Source organism: Lissotriton helveticus, chromosome 7, assembly GCF_964261635.1.
Source record: "Lissotriton helveticus chromosome 7, aLisHel1.1, whole genome shotgun sequence".
Lineage (NCBI taxonomy): Eukaryota > Metazoa > Chordata > Amphibia > Caudata > Salamandridae > Lissotriton > Lissotriton helveticus.
In genome coordinates, this window is record NC_136068.1 from 6,146,701 (window position 1) to 6,153,738 (window position 7,038).

Below are 7,038 nucleotides of genomic sequence, written 5' to 3' on the forward strand. Positions count from 1 at the left end.
CGCCGGCTCTCGCGTGCTCCGGTACATAAGTTTCAATTTTGAGAGCCTTTGCCTGGAAATGCATGGAGACCGTCACCCTCTCTGCTGCCCTATCTAGTGCCTCCGTTCATAGAGCGACTGCAAGCAGGTTGCTTCAGGTTTGGCAGCGCGCACCCCCCCCCCCTATTTTCCCCCGATCGGCTCTGCTGAGCCAGCTTGTTGTCTACACTGGGATCACCGGGCAGATGCAATTGCATTTTCGCTGCAAAGCTGAAAATCTCCACGCTCTTTCTAGCAGTTGCTCCTAAGCGATAACTGCGCGCACCAAGAGCACTGAAGTCTCCTGCCACGGCGCCTTCAAAAAAAGTGGTTAATTGAGTCTAAGTGCATGCTGTGGTGGTTTATGAGTGTTTTTGTAATACTGTGTGAGTGGATTGCTGTAAAGTGACGGTTCTCTTGTTGAAAGTAATATACAGGAGACGTCGTTGAAGTCTTTAAGTGGGTTTATTAAGATAAACCAAAACACATCACAGGAGCACATCCACACCCGGTAAACTCCAACTGTAGAAGTGACAAACTCACAGTTGAAGCTTACAGGTAATCATTGCCACGAGAGACGCGTCTCTTGAAAGATAACATTCTTCAAGAGATGCGCGTGATAATATACATCATGAGAAACTATGCACGTGATAAACATTTACTTAAATTCTACGAACTCTACATCTCCTCTCTCCTTATCAAATAAAGAAATTGAAAGAAAACTTAACTACTAGAAATGAAACTTAACAAAAATAATAATCTCTAAAGCGAGTGGGAAAAGAGCAGTTTCTATGAGTTCTAGATGCATTATCAGAAGTTTGGCAAGCAGTACTATCATTTTCAACATCGTCAGTAAGAGTAAGTGACATTTCAATGGGAGGTGAAGTTTCCTCATCAGAAACTGGAGTAACTTGAGAATAAGAAGAAATGTCACTAGGAGTTGGACATTCTAATTGTGGTAAATCAAGAAAAGACCCAGAATGACTTTCATTTTCACTCTTGGTTCTGAGGATGCTCTTGGCTTGGTCAGAAGTTAACTTGACAAGTGAACGTTTATTACGCCACCCTCTCTTATCTAAAAATAAAGAACCTTTGGACACTTTAAGTACTTGAGTAGGGAGTGAAAATTTAGAAAGGCCTTTTTTAATTCTATCTACAGACTTAAACATGACCCAATCACCTACTGCAAAAATTTCAGGGTTAGAGACAACTTTGGCATTAAAATTCCGTGTTTGTACTGCTTGTTGTTTCTCAACATTATTCTTAAGTTTTGTTCTGTCAGAACATGCTAAACAAACAGTTTTCTCTGGAATCAGATTTTTAATCCAGGAAGGACAAACAGTATCATGTGGGCTTCTTTTCTTAAGTAATCTGAAAGGTGATAAGCCTGTGGTGGAGTGTGGTGTAATTAGGTATGCCCAAACTTTCTCTCTTAGAAAAATTTCTACATTTTCTTTACATGAATAAGCAGTCTGAATGCCCTCTTTTAAAAATCGATTCATTCGTTCAATTAAACCATTTGATGTAGGAGAATATAGGGCTACTCTCAAGTGTTTTATGTCAAATTTCTTGAAAAATTCCTCTATGACGTTAGAACAAAAATGCGAACCATTGTCGCTAACAATTTCTTTGGGAGGTCCTTCCATCCTAAAAATCCTTTGTAAAAATCTTATAGCTGAAGCAGAATCAGGGTTAGTACAAAAATCAAAATCAAACCATTTGGAGTAATAGTCTATAACAGAGACAATGTAACGTTGATTTTGAGGCAAAATTTCAAAGGGTCCTGAAAAATCAATGGCTAGCTTGAACCAGGGGTCATCAGGAATAGGAACATTATGTAAAGATACATTTCGTAACTTCCAGTGCTTATCAGAAGCTAAACAAATGCTACAGGTATCAATCCAATCATTTACATTCTTTTCCATAGCTGGCCACCAAAAATGCTCTTTTAATTTGCGTGAGGTACCACCTACCCCTAGATGACCTTGATGCGCAGTGAAAAATAATTTTTTGCGCAAAATTAAAGGTGGAATGCAACGGTCATCTCTAAAAATTATTCCATTAACAATTGTTAATTCTTCAGAAACCTGTGCAAAGGATTTTAAAGGGGCGGGAAGAGAACGAATTTTGGGCCAGCCTGAGATTATAAGGTTTTTTACTGCCATAAGAGTTTCATCTTCAGTGTAGCATTTGAACCAATCCTCTTCAGAAATAGAAAGAGGAGAGAGAATTAAGTCCTCTAAGGAGGCAACAACGCACTCAATATCATTTCCAAGTACGTCATTATTATTTTCTAATGGCAATCTAGAGAGAGCATCAGCTCTCATATTTCTGCCTCCAGCAATGTGGTGAATGCTGAAATTGAAGTCATTTAATTTTGAAAGGATTCTAACTAACCTTGAAGAGGCTTTGCCAGTGCCATTCCCATTTAGAAGATGTATTAAAGGTTTGTGGTCAGTGTATAATAAAAATTGAGAGCCCCAAATGTAAATCTTAAACTTTTCTACAGCCCATACACAACCTAGGGCTTCTCTTTCAATGGTGCTGTAATTGTATTCCGCACTGCTGAGTGATTTTGACGCAAAACCAATGGTATGTTCTACTGAACCTTTCCATTGACAAAGGACAGCACCAAGGCCTTTTTGACTTGCGTCTACAAAAATGCCACATTTGAGACCTGGTGTAAAGGATGAAAGAGCTGGAGAATTTATGATGACCTTTTTGATGTTATTAAAGGCCAAATCTGCTTCATCATTCCACAAAAATGAAACATCCTTTTTCATTAAAATTCTAAGAGGCTGAACCAATTGAGAATAATTCATCACAAATCTCGAATAATATTCGGTGAGACCAAGAAAGGATCTCAAATTATCTTTGTTGTTTGGAATGGGTACATCTTGAATGGCCTGAGTAAGGGAAAGTTTAGGTTTGATACCTATGGTAGAGATGGAATGACCTAAATAGTCTAATTCTTCAACAAAAAACTTGCACTTTTTTGTACCAAGGGTGATACCAACATCCCTGAAGCGAGATAAAACAACATATAAGTCTTTAACATGTTCATCAACATTTTTGGAATGAATTAAAACATCATCTTGATATGCTTGTACATTCTTAATATTGCATAAAACGCTGTTCATAAATTTTTGAAAAACACTTGCGGCACTTGCTAAACCAAAGGGGAGTCTTAGATATTTAAAGGCTCCAAAAGGAGTAATAAATGTGGTAAGTTCAGATGAACATTTGGTTAAGGGAATTTGGTGGTATGCACTCCTTAAGTCTAAAAGCGTAAACAATTTAGAATCAGCAAGTCCAGTGAGAAGTTCTTGAATTTTGGGTAATGGATAACAGTCAATCAAAATATTTTGATTTAATGATCGAAGGTCGGTACACAAACGAATGCTGGAATCTTTTTTTTTAACAACTACGATCGGACTGACCCATAAAGATGAGTCAACAGCTTCAATTATTTTCTCATCAACCATCTTCAAAATTACCTTTTTCAAATCATCTCTTACATTAAGAGGAACATTCCTCAATTTGTGTATGACAGGAATAGCATTGGGTTTAAGGCGAATGTGATGTTCATAGTTTTTAATCTTACCAACTGAATCATTGAAGACTTCTGGAAAATCTGAAATGATTTTGTTAATTATTCCTACATCAATGAAATTAACGAAGGATACATCACATTGTTCATTTATCTGAACGGGGCAATCAGAACCAGGGACTAGCTTGAGACCCATTTTGGCAAGATCTTGCCATCCAACAATGCATTTTCCATTAGTAGCAACATATACTTTTGTATATATTTTTCTACCTAAACAAATTATGCTAGTAATGAAATATCCCCACATTTCAATGCTTTTTCCAGCATATGCTCTTGGTATGATATCCAATGGTTCAAGGGCAATCTTGGAAGACCAGTGAGTATTGAATAGTAATTCAGAGATAATGGTCACGGGGGCACCGGAATCTGCCATCATGTCAATTGTTAAATGATCAACAATTACCTGGCAAGTTGGATCTTTTGCGTGTGCCAGACCATTGGAATCAACCATGCAAATAGAAACTGAATGAATAGAAAGAATTTCTTTTTCAATTAAGTTTCTATTGGGAGTAACAATTTCAACAGTGTTAATAGTGGTATTTTTCATTTCAGTGTTAATAAATTCGACATCATCAGAGTTTTCACCTGTAATGTAAGAAATATTATTAATCTGAGAACTCTTACGATTACGACAAACGGTTTGAAAATGCCCTATTTTTTGACAAAAAGTGCACTTTTTTCCTTGAGCTGGACAAATTGGGCTGTTACTTAAGTGTGTTTTCGAACCACAACGAAAACAAAAGGCATTTGTTCTTCTTTGAAAAGGTTTCTGAAAGGGCTTATTTCTAGTATATAAAGCATTAATATTTGTATCAGGTTGAATGAGAGAAGAAGTTTCAGTAATGCATTTTGACGATACAATGGACCTTTCAATACCTTTAGCTATTTCTAATACTTCAGATAAGGAAGGGTCTCTACAACTCAATATTCTTTCTTGAATTTTCTTGTGACAGCAATTATACACGAATTGATCTCTCAATGCAGTTTCAAGGTAAGTTCCGAAACTGCACTCAGCAGCAAGGTTTCTTAAAGCAGATATGAATTCTTCAATAGATTCATCTTGTTCCTGACGTCTTTTCATGAAATTAAAACGTTCGAGTATGACACTAGGTAGTTCAAGGAATTTTCTTTTCAATTTTAAAACTGCAGCAGAATATTCATTAATGTCACCTCCACCACTAGAGGATGGAAGAGGGTTGGGAAGATTGTTGAAGATTTGTCTGCCCTCTTTACCTAAGTTGCTGTAAAGTATTGCCAATTTCCTTTTAGGAGAGTATTCATCAGCTCCTATGGCAATTAAATAACTTTCAAAGTTTTGAAACCAATGTCTCCAAGGTTCTTTAGGTTTCCCAGGTACTGGTAAAAAATAATTTAATGTAACTATTTGCTGGCTCGTGGCCATTTCGCTTATTGCAATGTAATGTTGAAAAGACAAAATTTGTAAAATTAAAATTTACTGAAAGTTGTTTAAATATTCCTTTAGAATCCTCAAAAAGAGGTAAAATTCAATATATTTCTTTAAAAACCGCTCACCGTAAATCCTTTAAATGAGTAAACGCGGTTGTTTCCCTTCTGATCTCTCCGATCGGTAACTGGTTGTTATGGTAACGTGGAAACAAATTAAAATGGCCTCCAAGCGTAACCACGCTCCTACGCATGCGTGATGACGTGTTAGGAACGAGATGATGATCTCGTTAACGTCATGAGTGACGCGCAGCAGGGTCCGTCAACAATTGTAGAAATGCATAAAATTATGCAAAATTGCGAGGAGACGGCCAATCGGCGGCGGATTTTTCCGTAGTGAAGCTTGTGGAGGTCTTAGAGTCGGCGGTGAGGGTAGTGGGATCGTGCAAGGTAGGTGATGTGCTTTTTCTTTGGTGAAATGGAGGTCCTCGTCGCCAAATGTAAAGTGACGGTTCTCTTGTTGAAAGTAATATACAGGAGACGTCGTTGAAGTCTTTAAGTGGGTTTATTAAGATAAACCAAAACACATCACAGGAGCACATCCACACCCGGTAAACTCCAACTGTAGAAGTGACAAACTCACAGTTGAAGCTTACAGGTAATCATTGCCACGAGAGACGCGTCTCTTGAAAGATAACATTCTTCAAGAGATGCGCGTGATAATATACATCATGAGAAACTATGCACGTGATAAACATTTACTTAAATTCTACGAACTCTACAATTGCGCATGAAGCAGCGGGGTGTAATGTTTTTGTGAGCATATGTGTTGGATGCAAAAGTGAATTTGGAGTAGTCAGGAGCAGGTTGGGGCGTGCGTGTGTGTGTGGATAGGTGTATGCGTGCATCGCGTGTCTGAGGCGGGTGTAAGTTTGCCCTTGTGTGCGCTTTTGCTCGTGTGTGTTTTTGCAATGTGGCCAGACCTGGACTCAAGTGGGTGTTTTGACAGTGAGATGATTGGTTAGCATGTGTGCTTTTGTGTGTGTGTGGGTGGGAGTGCGTTGTATTCCTTGCACTAGGAGGGCAGATGACGTCGCTGTGTGTGCATGGGACTGCTTTCTCTGGCCGCGTTGTTCAGGCAGAGGCTCGGTTTCTTTCATTCACGTGAGGCTGACGCTGGAATAACACAGATAATGGGTTTAGCTCTTTCATCTCGCAAAGCAGATGTGCGGGTCCCTGCACCTGCTGACGGGGTTGAAGTCTCTGCTTTGTCCTGCTGCTCACACACACACTCTTGTCCCCCGCCTCGGGAGACAGCCCATCTGGTGGGGACTGCCGGCTCTCTTTTGGGGTGTGCAGCCGGAGAGTGCCACCCCCAACCAGCATTGTCTGCCTCCACTCCTCGTGCTCCACGTGGGACCCACGTCCTCGAGCATGGATTAAAGGGACGGCGTCGCATTTAACTTGCTGCTCTAAAGGTAAAAAGATATTGGAGAGGAACAGCAGGAAACACTGGTTTTCAGGCTCAATGCACTGCTGTTCTGGCAGATAAGTGAAGCATTGCGCAGGGTGGGGATGTGCTGCCCAGGAGCGCACAAGTTTTAGTCGAGGCTGCCGAGATTAGAAGACAGGTCTGCTTGTTCCTACGTCAGCAACAAAGTCACTCAAGAGAGGCACGGAGTGCATGTCTAGGTGAATACGTGCTCTTGTGCCTACGGGCCGGATGTACTTTATTTTTTATTTTTTACAGTTTTATATAGCGCGAACTTGAGCCAAAGGTTTCAGAGCGCTTTACATGAGCACCAGTTGCGTGACAGTCGGACACATTAACTTCTAGGCCGGGGACGGGGAGATGAAGTGATTTGCCCAGAATCACAGGATGCTTGAGTCTCCCATCAGCCTTGAGCCTGGGCCCCAGCTTCAAAGTCGTCTGTTCTAGCTGTTAAGCCACATCCTTTCCCCTCCGAATATCCTGTCACAAAAATTGCGGAGCACTATAGTTGGAG

General features: G+C 40.0%; 1 long non-coding RNA gene across 1 annotated transcript; it reads right to left on the reverse strand.

The window, feature by feature from the left end:
- Nucleotides 1-464: 464 nt before the first annotated feature.
- LOC144766559 (uncharacterized) lies at nt 465-5,399 on the reverse strand. Its single transcript, XR_013597838.1, has 2 exons — nt 5,162-5,399; nt 465-540 (listed from the first exon to the last, which is right to left on the reverse strand). It is a non-coding gene; the product is annotated as an uncharacterized LOC144766559 (long non-coding RNA).
- Between the last annotated feature and the right edge of the window lie 1,639 nt (nt 5,400-7,038).